The following is a 16,042-nucleotide window of genomic DNA, read 5'->3' as shown; positions in this document are numbered from 1 at the left end:
TCAATTTGGCGTATTCCTTTGCGTCTTGTAAAGTCAGATCATAATAGGCCTTCTGCGGCTCCACGGGCAAATATGGCACCAAAACCTCCGCCCACTGCCCCAGCGGCAATCTCTCCCATTCCGCCACCCTCTCAAAAACAGTCAGGAACGCCTCAACATCATCCCCCGGGGTCATCTTCTATAATGCTCTCCTTACTCTCTCCAGTAGGTAACTAATTAAAAATAGTTACCTACAGGCCAGCTATTTAAAACTGTGGTTGTCCGTCACACGTATCACATATTACTGCGGTTCAAATCCAGCCATTTGTACTGAACGTGGAAAATATATAAAATGGGCAAGGCGCGGGTCAAGAGACGGGGAAGTGGACGTGATGGTGATGATGGTGCATGCAGAGGACAAGGACAAGGCAATGGGCTAGCTGAAATTGTGCCACAACAAACACCCACATCTTCTCGCTCGACCTTCCTGTGGCAATTAATAGGGGACCGCAGAACAGCACTATCGAACAAAGATCAGTGTGAAAAGGTTATTGGTTGGATAGCAGATTCCATGCTTCCAGTCACTTAGCCACCACCACCCTGTCTTCCACACAGTCAAGTCTCAGTAACCGTGAGTCTGGACCGCATATTCCTCACCCTGATCCTCCTTCCTCCCACCATTCCGAGTGCCTGGAGACAACTGATCCCACACTTGGACAGTCTGAAGAGATGTTCACTATTCCATTTATAGAAATCGGGCCTCTCACCCGGTCCACTTGAAGCGGGGCAAGAGGAGATCGCATGTAGCAATGCCCAAATATTTGAGCAGCCACGGTCACACGAAGGCGACGGTGGGAAAGTGTCACAAGAGGTGGACGATGATGAGACACAATTGCCAGAAAGTGAGGAGGAGGACCAGGGTGCGGAATTGGAAGAAGAGGTGGTGGATGATATAGTAACTGACCCAACTTGGCAAGAGAACATACAGAGCGAGGACAGCAGCACACGGGGGGGGGGGAGGCATAGCACCACAAAAGGCAGGAAGAAGCAGTGTGGTGGCCGCAGACAGAAGGCGGGCAACCGTTCCCCGTAACATCAACATGACGGACGTTGCCAGTACAACTGTTAGGTCTTTCCGAGTCTGGTTGTTTTTTAACCCCTTAACAACATGTGACGTACTAATAAGCGTCTGTGCCCTGGGCTTTAAGAGCCAGACCCGTATTAGTACGTCATGGCGATCGCGTGCGCACACAGGCTGTGAGAGTGCGATCGCCGCCAGGTGTCAGCTGATTGTCACAGCTGAAACCCGGTACTATGTGCAGGGAGCGGTCAAGCACCGCTCCCAGCACATTAACCCCCGCGATGCTGCGATCGAAGTCGATCGCAGCATTGCGGTGGCAAGGGGAGGTGATCGCAGATACTCACCTCCTCTTCCGGCTTCCAGCGCTGTCTGCTGTGGCTTCCAGGATGTTGCCATGACGACCCAATGTCGTCATGACAACATCCGGGTCACCAGACAGCAGGAAGATTTTTTGGACATGCGCAGTGCATCTCCAAACTATCTTCTCCCTGTCCAGCGCTGACAGCCTGCATGGCACAGGGATGGTGCTGCATTCCTGTGCCATGCAGGCGATCAGAGAAAAAAAAGTGAAAGTCCCATAGTGGGACAAAGTAATAAAGTATAAAAACTATCAGAAAGTGAAAAAAAAATAAAAAAATTGCAAAAATATTTTTTAAAAAATAATCCACCAAAAATAAAAATATAATGTACCCATCAATAAATATTATTATACAAAAAAAAACAATAAAAGTACACATATTTGGTATCGCCGCGTCCGAAACAACCTGACCTATAAAACTGTCCCACTAGTTAACCCCTTCAGTGAACACTGTAAAAAAAAAAAAAAAAAAAAACGAAGCAAAAAACAAATGCTTTATCACCATACCGCCAAACAAAAAATGGAATAACACGCGATCAAAAAGGCAACTATAAATAAAAATGGTACCACTGAAAATGTCATCTCGTCCCGCAAAAAACAAGCCACCATACAGCTCCATCAGCCGAAAAATAAAAAAGTTATAGCTCTCAGAATAAAGCGATGCTAAAAAATAATTTTTTCTATAAAATTGCTTTTATTATGTAAAAGTGCAAAACATAGAAAAACGATATAAATGTGGTACCGCTGTACACGTACTGACCCGAAGAATAAAGCTACCATATCAATTTTACCACACGCGGAACAGAATAAAAAAAAAACAAAAAAAACAATTCCTGAATTGTTGGTTTTTGTTTATTCTGCCTCCCAAAAATCGGAATAGAAAGCGATCAAAAAATGTCACGTGCCTGAAAATGGCTCCAATAACGTCAACTCATCCCGCAAAAAACGAGCCGTCACATGACTGTCTGCCAAAATCTGGAAAAATTATAGCTCTCAAAATATGGCGATGCAAAAACTAGATTTTACAAAAAATGCGTATTTTAGTGTGTGACAGCTGTCAATCATAAAAACCCCATATGATTCTGGTATCGCTGTAATCACACCGACCCGAAGAATAAAGTCGTCTAATCACTTATACCGCACGAGGAACGGCGTAAAAAATAAACTCTTGGGTTAGGGTTGGGCTAGGGTTAGGGCTGGGTTTGGGGTTAGGTTTGTGATAGGGTTGGGATTTTTTTCAAAAGTAAGAAAAAAAGATGACGATATGGCGACTAGTGTTGAGCGCAAGTGCTCGCTACTTGAGTTTGCATCGGGTGGTCTGGTATGCATGGAGTATCGTGGGTATTTGAGTGACATGCTCGAGTCTCCGCCCCATATGCTTCGCGGCTAAAAAAACTTTGCGGGGATTGCCTGCCATGCACGAGCGATCCCCGCATGTTTTTTTTGGGGTGTCTAATAACCATGAAACATGCAAAGCAGGGACTCGAGCATGTCACTCAAGCACACGCTGTACATGGTGCATACCTGAGTACCCGATGCAAACTCAAGTAGCGAGCACTTGCGCTGAAGACTAATGATAACTTATTCAATATGAAGACCTAATGTTATCAAATTCTGTGTTGTACCTCTGGGTTCAAAATGTTCACTATACACCTTAATAAAATCCTTGAGGGGTATAGTTTCCAAAATGGGGTCACTTGTGGGGGAGCTCCAATGTTTGGGCACACAGGGACTCTCCAAATGCAACATGGTATCCGCTAACAAATTGTCGGCTCAAATTGTTAGCGGACACCATGTTGCGTTTGGAGAGCCCCTGTGTGCCCAAACATTGGAGCTCCCCCACAAGTGACCCCATTTTGGAAACTAGACCCCCCAAGGCACCTATCTAGATGCATAGTGAGCACTTGGAACCCCCAGGTGCTTCACAAATTGATTCATAAAAATGAAAAAGTGTTGTTTTTTTTTACTTTTTCATTTTTACGAATCAATTTGTGAAGCACCTGGGGGTTCCAAGTGCTCACTATGCATCTAGATAGGTGCCTTGGGGGTCTAGTTTCCAAAATGGGGTCACTTGTGGGGGAGCTCCAATATTTGGGCACACAGGGGCTCTCCAAACGCAACATGGCGTCCGCTAATTATTCAAGCAAATTTTACAATCAAAAAGTCAAATGGCGCTCCTTCCCTTCCGAGCCCTGCCGTGCGCCCAAACAGTGTTTTTTCCCCACATATGGGGTATCTGTGTGCCCAGGGGAAATTGCACAACAAATTTTGGGGTCCATTTTTTCTTGTTACCCCTGTGAAAATAAAAAAAATTGGGTATAAAGTAACATTTTTGTGAAAAAAGCTAAATGTTCATTTTTTTCTTCCACATTCCAAAAATTCCTGTGAAGCACCTGAAGGGTTAATAAAGTTCTTGAATGTGATTTTGAGCACCTTGAGGGGTGCAGTTTTTAGAATGGTGTCACTTTTGTGTATTTTCTGTTATAAAGACCTCTCAAAGTGACTTCAAATGTGATGTGGCCCCTAAAAAATGGTTTTGTAAATTTTGTTGGAAAAATGAGAAATCGCTGGTCAACTTTTAACCCTTATAGCTCCCTAACAAAAAAAAAATTTGGTTCCAAAATTGTGCTGATGTAAAGTAAACATGTGGGAAATGTTATTTATTAACTCTTTTGTGTGACATATCTCTCTGATTTAAGGGCATAAAAATTCAAATTTTGAAAATTGCAAAATTTTCAAAATGTTCGCCAAATTTCCGTTTTTTTCACAAATAAACGCAAGTGATATCGAAGAAATTTTACTACAATCATGAAGTACAATATGTCACGAAAAAACAGTCTCAGAATCAGGGGGATCCGTTGAAGCGTTCCAGAGTAATTACCTCATAAAGTGACAGTGGTCAGAATTGTAAACCTGATGAAGACGGCTTAGACCGTTGAAACGCGTTGTGGCAGTGGTATTGGAGGAAGAATAAAAGTCGGTTGACATCTACCAAATTGTCCAGTATTCCTTTGGCGCTCCCTGAGACCGCTGCACCATTGTTTACTTGTGAGATATCTCCATGCGGAGCTAAAGCGGCAGGAGCGGCCTGGTCTATTTGGATGTTTGAGGACCTGCGGTATCCAACCACCGGGTTAAACTACTGAGGACCTGCGGTGACGTGGTATCTGGTCCAGCAGGATCGTGTGACCACTTGAGGAGCACGGAGTTGCGAGGCAAACACCGACAGGACGGTACTACAAATAGAGGTGACCCGGAGCCTCATTAATTACACGCTTAATCTTGGTTGTGTAGACGTACACAACCTTCACAGGTGAGTGTACTGGCACTTTTTAAATTAAGCAAATAGCCCTGTGAGTCTACACATGCGCCCTTTCTTTTCTTTTCAGAATTGTAAAAATTGGCCTGGTCATTAACGTGCAAACCACCCTCGGGGGTTAAGGGGTTAAAGACTCTGCCGATAACCCCAAAAAGGCCATTTGCACCACCTGCCAGGCCAGCATCAGTAGAGGTAGCAAAACTACCAGTCTGACCACCACAAGCATGATCAGGAAGATGGCAGCAAAGCATCTGACTAAGTGGCCCAAATCCAAGGGTCCAGGAACAGTGTCTGCGGGTGGCATCACTGCTTCTTCCGCTGTTGTGCATGCAAACCAATCCTCTGTCCATGGCGCATGTGAAGATGCCTTACACCGGTCATTGCACACTCAACTAGCACCATCAGCAAGCACGTCCACGTCCTTGTCCCAGCGTAGCGTTTAGTTGTCAATACCCCAGTCCTTGGAACGCAAACGCAAATAAGGAGCCAACGTCTCACAGGCCACACTATTAAATTCACATATTTTGCGACTGCTTGCGCTCAAAATGTTGCCCTTTAGGCTCGTGGAGACGGAAGCTTTCTGCCACCTGATGAAGGCGGCCGTCCCTCGGTACTCGGTCCCCAGCCGCCACTATTTCTCCCCGTGTGTCGTCACCGCATTACACAAGCACGTGTCCATCGTGAGCCATGCCCTCAACAATGTAGTTACGGGGAAAGTCCACCTAACCACGGACAAGTGCTTCTGGGCAGGGACGGTACATCTCGCTGACGGCACACTGGGTTAATATAGTGGAATCCTGGACACAGTCGGACCTTGGGACGGAACACGTCCAAACAATATTTTTGCTTTAGGAGCAGTTTGTTTTTTAATGCTTATTTTGTGACTTTGATTTTCCTTATTAGTCAGTAATGAATGAAAAGACAGGACCTGTTTCAAAGGATCTTTGCTGTGAAGGGATGATGGTATATCTGGAGTAATGGCATTCGCTTCAATTGTATCCTGTGGGATCTCAAGATCATCAGATTTAAAAATTGCAGATGTCAGCTGTCCCTCTGATCTCCTGGTACAGTCATCTGCCAAGGATAAAACAAATTATTATATTTTGAATAAAATATCCTTGAATTTTGTATTTTTGAACATTTCTACTTAACGTGATTGTAGAAATGGCAAGTTATTTAAAAATGTTAAATTATTCTCCAAGACAATGACAGTTCACAGTCTAATAGAAAACCTCATAGGATGAACCAGTAGAGCGTGGTGTCCAACTGATTGTTCATTCTGCCTCCCAAATATGGAATAAAAAGCCACCAAACAATGTTATGTAGGTGAAATAATACCAATAAAAACTTCTACTCATCTCACAAAAAACAAGTCCCCACTCAGGTTCATCATCTGTCAGTGGAAAACCAGAGGTTTCCACATTATTAGTGGCTCAAAGGCTTTTGAAAAGCAACATGGCTTCCATAAACCAATCCAGCAATATCCGCTCTCCCAAAGTCAAATCCCCCCCACACTTCTGAGCCTTGCAGTGTGCCCAAACCACATTCAGCATCCATGTATTTGGCATTACTATAGTGAGAAGAACCCACTTATTTTATGGTGTGTGTCTCCTGGAGCACAATCTGGACACTATGTGTTGGACAATAAAATGGTCTATTTGCAATTTTCACTCTCCAACATCCCCATATCAAAGTTTAAATCACGCCCCTTTCACCTCATTTAAACTAAATCAATAAAAAAAAAACACACACATATTTGGTGTCGCCGTGTTCAGAATCGCCCGACCAATATAAAGAAATAATTAATTCGATCGGTAAACGGCGTAACGAGAAAAAAATGCCAGAATTATGTTTTTTTGGTCGCCGCAACATTGCAATAAAATGCAATAATGGGCGATCAAAACATCGGATCTACCCCTAAAATTGAATCAATAAAAACATCAGCTCGGCGCCCAAAAAAATAATCCCTCACTCGACCCCAGATAACGAAAAATGGAGACGCAACTGTGAAATTGCATTTTATTTTGCAATTTAACCGCACTTGGATTTTTTTCTCCCCACTTTCTAGTACATGATATGGTAAAAGCGAAAAATAAAAAAAGTTATGGCTCTGGGAACAAGGGGAGCAAAAAACGAAAATGCAAAATGCTTTGGTCATGAAGGGGTTAAAGACTACCAGGGAGTTACACACTTATAGTGAGGCCGGCCGATCCCACCACAATCAAACTATCAAATCAGAATGAATGTGTATTTATCGCAATGTAATGCTATCGCAATCCTGTTTGAAGTTAGTTGGTTTTAAAAGAGATTGAAAAGTCAGGATAAAGGGAAACTCTGCTGTTATTGTACAGAAATTCACACTTGGCCTCACTGCACATTTAATGTTGTCGATAATAAAAGTGAAGTTTGGCCAGAAAGACTGGGCCTGGTCTTGTAGGGACCATATGAGGACATTCAGCAGCACAGAAGGGAGAGAAGGTAGATTCAACCAATAAGATATCAGGGATCTAGGAAGCCAACACCATCATTACCCTCCACTTTCTCTACAGGCACATCACAATATTTTTCTTCAAGTGATTTTCTAGCTTGTCAGCACATTCTACGTACGCTGTCATTCGGCTTTATAGTTTACAGATCTGGGCAGGTAACGGTCAGCGTCTCCTAATCCCAGGGGGTAAGTGGATCCTCCAGGTTGTAAGTTCTATAGAAAAGGGCTTTCAATGTCCACAGTCATTTGAACAGTTTTGGGTGGAGGAGAATGTTGTGATCTAGAGGCAAAATGGTGATCACACAATTGTGATACGGCCGGACTACACCACCGATAAAGCAGCCACAGCCGGTGACTGAGAAGAATCTGTGACTTCTCATTATTTAGTGGTTACTACTCACCTGGGTAGTCATATGTAGGAATCTCCTCTTTAAACCGCTCATCACCCCTCACATATGTCTCTGTAGTATTAATATGGGTCAGATCTTCACCCTGAAACAAATATTGTAAAAGTCACAGACAGATGGATAAGTCCCATCTATGATCAGCTCTAATCCTGCCATCTCCACCGTTCTCATTACACAAGTATAAAACATATAATACTGGTGGATAAAACAAGACTGAGCACAAGACCTTCACAGCCGTCTACACATCATAGGGGAGATCTCATGACACCTTCTCTCCATCTACCTGATGATCCTGAGGAACATTGGGGTCTCCTTTTTTAAAGTCCTGTGGAAGAAGAGGACGGGGACATCTCTCTGGTGTTGTCCTCTTACTGGATAGATCTGGAGGAAACACATACAGGGACTGAATTCATTCTTTACATACAGATAATTATAGGCCGTGTGTATTTAGTCCTGTCTATTACCTGGTGATGTGAGGGGCTGGAGAACCTCCATCATGATGTCCTTGTACAGATATTTGTGTCCTTCTAAATACTCCCACTCCTCCATGGACAAATAGACAGCGACATCCTGACACCTTATAGGAACCTGACACATACAATGATACCATCATCCCCCCCGATCCCTCCATAGTGTTAATGTATAAAGTCCCAGCATTCCCAGCAGTGTCACCTCTCCAGTCAGCAGCTCAATCATCTTGTAGGTGAGTTCTACGATCTTCTGGGCATTGATGTCCTCATGTATCAGGGGGTGAGGTGGAGGCCATGTGATTGTGCTCAGGGGTCTTCCCCATCCCTCAGACACAGGGTCCTGACAGCACTCACTAGAGGTCTTCTTCACTAATGTGTAATCCTGGTTATGGAGAGACACATTAATAAATCTCACTCCAGACATTTCCAGAGTCCTCACCTCTCCAGTTCTGTCCATCTGTTATTCCCATAGATAAGAATGATGTAATGTGACGTCATCAGAATATCTCACCTCTCCAGTAAGCCAGAAGAGGATCTCTAGGGTGAGGTGTAAAATCCTCTCTGCCATCTTGTCTCTGTCCATATCCATCTTTGATGGATAAATCAGGAAAATTCTCTTATATAGAAGATCTTCACAGAGAGGATCCAAAATTGTAGAGACCTGAATGAGAAGAAGATGAGCCGATGTAACAAGTAGATGTAAAAAAGATTAATAAATACTGTAAATTAAAGAGATATTCATTACATGTGACATGAGAAATGAAATACCTACAATCGCAATCTTAAGGCTTATATTCATCATATCAACCCAAATATAACAAGTAGAACAAAAAATAACATATGATAGTAATAAGACAACACAGGTAGGAAAACGGGGGCACACCCGGTATACATACAGGTGCATCTCACTAAATTAGAACATCAGCAAAAAGTTACTTTATTTCAGTTCTTCAATACAAAAAGTGAAACTCATATATTATATAGAATCATTACACACAGAGTGATTTATTATATAGTCATTACACACAGAGGGATCTATTATATAGAGTCATTACACACAGAGGGATCTATTATATAGAGTCATTACACACAGAGGGATCTATTATATAGAGTCATTACACACAGAGGGATCTATTATATAGAGTCATTACACACAGAGGGATCTATTATATAGAGTCATTATACAGAGGGATCTATTATATACAGTCATTACACACAGAGGGATCTATTATATAGAGTCATTACACACAGAGGGATCTATTATATAGAGTCATTACACACAGAGGGATCTATTATATAGTCATTACACACAGAGTGATCTATTATATAGAGTCATTACACACAGAGTGATCTATTATATAGAGTCATTACACACAGAGGGATCTATTATATAGAGTCATTACACACAGAGGGATCTATTATATAGAGTCATTACACACAGAGGGATCTATTATATAGAGTCATTACACACAGAGTGATCTATTTCAAGTGTTTATTTCTGTTAATGTTGATGGTTATGGCTTACAGCCAATGAAAACACAAAAGTCATTATCTCAGTAAATTAGAATACTTTATAACATCAGCTTGAAAAATGCTTTTAAAATCCGAACTGTTGTCCTACTGAAATGTATGTTCAGTAAATGCACTCAATACTTGGTTGGGGCTCCTTGTGCATCAATTACTGCATCAATGCGGCAATGTGGCATGGAGGCGATCAGCCTGTGGCACTGCTGAGGTGTTATGGAAGCCCAGGTGGCTTTGATAGCAGCCTTCAGCTCATCTGCATTGTTGGGTCTGGTGTCTCATCTTCCTCTTGACAATATCCCATAGATTCTCTATAATAGATTCTCTATGGGGTTAAGGTCAGGCGAGTTTGCAGCCAATCAAGCACAGTGATACTGTTGTGTGTAAACCAGGTATTGGTACTTTTGGCAGTGTGGACAGGGGCCAAGTCCTGCTGGAGAATGAAATATCCATCTCCAAAAAGCTTGTTGGCAGAGGGAAGCATGAAGTGCTCTAAAATTTCCTGGTAGACGGCTGCGCTGACTTTGGTCTTGATAACTCACAGTGGACCTACACCAGCAGATGACATGGCCCCCCAAACCATCACTGATTGTGGAGACTTCACACTAGACCTCCAGCAGCTTGGATTGTGGCCTCTCCACTCTTCCTCCAGACTCTGGGACCTTGAATTCCAAACGAAATGCAAAATTTTCTTTCATCTGAAAACAACACCTTGGACCACTGAGCATCAGTCCAGGTCTTTTTCTCCTTGGCCCAGGTAAGACGCTTCTGGCGGTGTCTATTGGTCATGAGGGGCTTGACACAAGCAATGCGACACTTGTAGCCCATGTCCTGGATACGTCTGTGTGTGGTGGCTCTTGAAGCAATGACTCCAGCAGCAATCCACTCCTTGTGAATCTCTCACAAATTTTTTGACTGGCCTTTTCTTAACAATCCTTTCAAGGCTGTGGTTATCCCGGTTGCTTGTGCACCTTTTCCTACCACACTTTTTCCTTTCAGTCAACTTTCCATTAATATGCTTGGATACAGCACTCTGTGAACAGCCAGCTTCTTCAGCAATTTTGTGGCTTACCCTCATTGTGGAGTGTGTCAATGTCTGCCTTCTGGACATCTGTCATGTCAGCAGTCTTCCCCATGATTGTGGAGCCTACTGAAACAGACTAAGGGACCTTTATAAATGCTTTAGGAAGCCTTTGCAGGTGTTTTTTGTTAATTATTCTAATTTACAGAAATAAAGACTTTTGTGTTTTCATTGGCTGTAAGCCATAATCATCAACATTAACAGAAATAAACACTTGAAATAGATCACTCTGTAATGACTCTATATAATATATGAGCTTCACTTTTTGTATTGAAGAACTGAAATAAATTAACTTTTTGATGATATTCTAATTTTGTGAGAAGCACCTGTATATGATAAAGAGCTAAAAAGAAAGAGCCAGTAGGCGCAAATAGATAATCAAATATAGGTGCAGGCCCCTGAACATATACTCTGTATAGACAAGACCCCAAAGGGAGAGAAGGCAAAAGGAGAGAAGACGTTCCAAGGGGTGCACCTACTAGCTGTTTCTATTTTCTTCTATTTAGCTCTGTCATATATCAGGACTGTGTAAGTAGCAGCCCACAGAAAGGGACAGACAGAGACCATAACCTATGGGAGCTAATGCAGGGGCCATTATACAGTGTGGGAGCTAATGTGGGGGCCATTATACAGTGTGAGAACTAATGTGGGGGCCATTATACAGTGTGAGAGCTAATGCGGGGGCCATTATACAGCATGGGAGCTAATGTGGGTGCCATTATACAGCATGAGAACTAATGTGGGGGCCATTATACAGTGTGGGCACTAATGCGGGGGCCATTATACAGTGTGATAGCTATTGCGGGTGCTATTATACAGTGTGGGCACTTATGCGGGGGTCATTATACAGCGTGAGAGCTAATGCGGGTGTCATTATACAGCATGGGCACTAATGCTGGGGCCATTATACCGCGTAAGAGATAATGCGGGGGCCATTATACAGTGTGATAGCTATTGCGGGTGCTATTATACAGTGTGGGCACTTATGCGGGGGTCATTATACAGCGTGGGAGCCAATGCGGGGGCCATTATACAGCGTGGGAGTCAATGTGGATGCCATTAGACAGCGTGGGAGCTAATGTGGGGGTCATTATATAGCATGGGAGCCAATGCGGGGGCCATTATACAGCGTGAGAGCTAATGTGGGGGCCATTATACAGCATGAGCGCAAATGTGGGGGCCATTGTACAGCATCAGATCTATTGCGGGGACCATAATAGTGTTGGAGCTAATGCGAGGGCCATTATACAGTTTGAAGGCTACTGGGGGACGATCATACAGTATGGGGTCCTATACACAGTGTGGGAGTTACTGTGGGGGGCTTTATGCAATGTGAGAGCTACTGGTGGAACCATTAAAGAGTGTGGAGGCTACTGTGAAGACATTTTACTATGTAAGGAGCACAGCAGTGGCCTTATTATGTGGGGCAGTGAGAGGATCTCTGCTTTTATACCACACAGCACGTGCAGTAATAGGGACACATACGGCAGCCGCGGCTCAGCATTGGGGTATCGTCAGGATGAGGGGATTGTTCAGGTTGGGAATAGATGGGAATGGTGGTGAGGAGTCAGATGTGTCTGTGCTGTAAGTTCTTCAGATCAGTCCTGTCTGGAGAAATCGCAATGTCTTTCTGAGAAAGATGGAAAAGTGAACGACTCCATCAGAAAGAACGTCAGCTGTGATTATCTGTAACTGTGCTGTATAGTCTATAAGTCCTGCAGGACCGGTATCTACCACTAGATGTCACTGTATGGCGGGAATAGTGTTGGGCTTTGTGGAGATTTTTCTTTTAGTTACACTGCGGTCATCTGCGGAGGTTCTCCTATACCCATTAATAGGCCACGGCCCCACTATCAGTATTCGGTCAGTATTTTTTCTCAGGAGTGGGAGCCAAAACCAGGTGAGGAACAATTGGAGAAAAGGTATAATAGAAACAAGTCACCAATTCTGCATTTATCACCCATTCCTGATTTTGACTCCCACTGCTGAGAAAAAACACTGACTAAATACTGATAGTGGGGCCGGGGCCTTAGTCTGCACCAGCATAGCTGTAATCAGGGTTACCAGTAAGGGCCCACTCAGACACTGCGCCCCCTGGAGCTGAACACCTAGATATGCCTCTGCAAGTGTTACGTAAGAGGCATAATGGGGGCATTACACTGTGTGGGGGCATCATACATACTACATAAGGGACATAATGGGACATAACACTGTGTGGGCATCATACATCCTGCATAAGGGGCATAATGGGGGCATTACACTGTGTGGGGCCATCATACATACTACATAAGGGGCATAATGGGGCATAACACTATGTGGGGGCATCATACGCACTGCATAAGGGGGGCATTACACTGTGTGGGGCCATCATACATACTGCATAAGGGGCATAATGTGGGCATTACACTGTGTGGGGCATCATACATCCTGCATAAGGGGCATTACACTGTGGGGGGGCATCATACATACTGCATAAGCGGCATAAAGGGGGCATTACACTGTGTGGGGGCATCATACATACTGCATAAGGGCATTACACTGTTTGGGGGCATCATATATACTGCATAAGGGGCATAATGGGGGCATTACACTGTGAGGAGCATCATACATCCTGCATAAGGGGCATAATGGGGGCATTACACTATGTGGGGGCATCATACATACTGCATAAGGGGCATAATGGGGGCATTACACTGTGGGGGCATCATACATACAGCATAAGGGGCATAATGGGGGCATCATACATAATGCATAAGAGGCATAATGGGGGCATTACACTGTGAGGGCATCATACATCCTGCATAAGGGGCATAATGGGGCATTACACTGTGTGGGGGCATCATACATACTGCATAAGGGGCATAATGGGGGCATCATACATACTGCATAAGGGGCATAATGGGGCATTACACTGTGTGGGGGCATCATACATACTGCATAAGGGGCATAATGGGGGCATCATACATACTGCATAAGGGGCATAATGGGGGCATTACACTGTGTGGGGGCATCATACATACTGCATAAGGGGCATAATGGGGGCATTACACTGTGTGGGGGCATCATACATACTGTATAAGGGGCATAATGGGGGCATTACACTGTGGGGGCATCATACATACTGCATAAGGGGCATAATGGGGGCATTACACTGTGTGGGGGCATCATACATACTACATAAGGGACATAATGGGACATAACACTATGTGGGGGCATCATACGCACTGCATAATGGGGGCATTACACTGTGTGGGGCCATCATACATACTACATAAGGGGCATAATGGGGCATAACACTATGTGGGGGCATCATACGCACTGCATAAGGGGGGCATTACACTGTGTGGGGCCATCATACATACTGCATAAGGGGCATAATGGGGGCATTACACTGTGTGGGGCATCATACATCCTGCATAAGGGGCATTACACTGTGGGGGGGCATCATACATACTGCATAAGCGGCATAAAGGGGGCATTACACTGTGTGGGGGCATCATACATACTGCATAAGGGCATTACACTGTTTGGGGGCATCATATATACTGCATAAGGGGCATAATGGGGGCATTACACTGTGAGGAGCATCATACATCCTGCATAAGGGGCATAATGGGGGCATTACACTATGTGGGGGCATCATACATACTGCATAAGGGGCATAATGGGGGCATTACACTGTGTGGGGGCATCATACATCCTGCATAAGGGGCATAATGGAGGCATTACACTGTGGGGGGCGTCATACATTCTGCATAAGGGGCATAATGGGGGCATTACATTGTGTGGGGGCATCATACATACTGCATAAGGGGCTTATGGGGGCATTACACTGTGGGGGGCATCATACATCCTGCATAAGGGGTATAATGGGGGCATTACACTGTGGGGGGCATCATACATACTGCATAAGGGGCATAATGGGGGCATTACACTGTGTGGGGGCATCATACATCCTGCATAAGGGGCATAATGGGGGCATTACACTGTGGGGGCATCATACATACTGCATGAGGGGAATAATAGGGGCATTACACTGTGGGGCATCATACATACTGTATAAGGGGCATAATGCGGGCATCATACATCCTGCATAAGGGGCATAATGGGGGCATTACACTGTGGGGGCATCATACATCCTGCATAAGGGGCATAATGGGGGCATTACACTGTGTGGGGGCATCATACATCCTGCATAAGGGGCATAATGGGGGCATTACACTGTGTGGGGGCATCATACATACTACATAAGGGGCATAATGGGGCATAACACTATGTGGGGGCATCATACGCACTGCATAAGGGGGGCATTACACTGTGTGGGGCCATCATACATACTGCATAAGGGGCATAATGGGGGCATTACACTGTGTGGGGCATCATACATCCTGCATAAGGGGCATTACACTGTGGGGGGGCATCATACATACTGCATAAGCGGCATAAAGGGGGCATTACACTGTGTGGGGGCATCATACATACTGCATAAGGGCATTACACTGTTTGGGGGCATCATATATACTGCATAAGGGGCATAATGGGGGCATTACACTGTGAGGAGCATCATACATCCTGCATAAGGGGCATAATGGGGGCATTACACTATGTGGGGGCATCATACATACTGCATAAGGGGCATAATGGGGGCATTACACTGTGAGGGGCATCATACATCCTGCATAAGGGGCATAATAGGGACATTACACTGTGTGGGGGCATCATACATACTGCATAAGAGGCATAATTTTGGCATTACACTGTGGGGGCATCATACATACAGCATAAGGGGCATAATAGGGGCATCATACATAATGCATAAGAGGCATAATGGGGGCATTACACTGTGAGGGCATCATACATACTGTATAAGGGGCATAATGGGGCATTACACTGTGTGGGGGCATCATACATACTGCATAATGGGCATAATGGGGGCATCATACATACTGCATAAGGGGCATAATGGGGGCATTACACTGTGTGGGGGCATCATACATACTGCATAAGGGGCATAATGGGGGCATTACACTGTGTGGGGGCATCATACATACTGTATAAGGGGCATAATGGGGGCATTACACTGTGGGGGCATCATACATACTGCATAAGGGGCATAATGGGGGCATTACACTGTGGGGCATCATACATACTGTATAAAGGGCATAATGGGGGCATTACACTGTGTGGGGGCATCATACATCCTGCATAAGGGGCATAATGGGGGCATTACACTGTGGGGGCATCATACATACTGCATGAGGGGAATAATAGGGGCATTACACTGTGGGGCATCATACATACTGTATAAGGGGCATAATGCGGGCATCATACATCC

General features: G+C 44.4%; 1 protein-coding gene, 1 long non-coding RNA gene and 1 pseudogene across 2 annotated transcripts in view; 1 reads left to right on the top strand and 2 right to left on the bottom strand.

Annotated features, from left to right (window-relative positions):
* The window catches only part of LOC141182624 (uncharacterized), a 207,475-nt gene that overhangs the window by 137,028 nt on the left and 54,405 nt on the right, over positions 1 to 16,042 (top strand). The gene's annotated exons all lie outside the window — the stretch shown is intronic.
* The window catches only part of LOC141182703 (uncharacterized), a 111,268-nt pseudogene that overhangs the window by 74,708 nt on the left and 20,518 nt on the right, over positions 1 to 16,042 (bottom strand).
* On the bottom strand, positions 4,881 to 8,017 carry LOC141182633 (uncharacterized). The gene is made up of 3 exons (XR_012257930.1): positions 7,916 to 8,017; positions 7,627 to 7,717; positions 4,881 to 5,811 (listed from the first exon to the last, which is right to left on the bottom strand). It is a non-coding gene; the product is annotated as an uncharacterized lncRNA (long non-coding RNA).

Source organism: Phyllobates terribilis, unplaced genomic scaffold (assembly GCF_046119375.1).
Source record: "Phyllobates terribilis strain yellow unplaced genomic scaffold, ASM4611937v1 Scaffold_35__1_contigs__length_13245226, whole genome shotgun sequence".
NCBI classification, from domain to species: domain Eukaryota; kingdom Metazoa; phylum Chordata; class Amphibia; order Anura; family Dendrobatidae; genus Phyllobates; species Phyllobates terribilis.
Note: the sequence above shows the minus strand (reverse complement) of the source record. Positions and strands in the feature narration are given on the sequence as shown.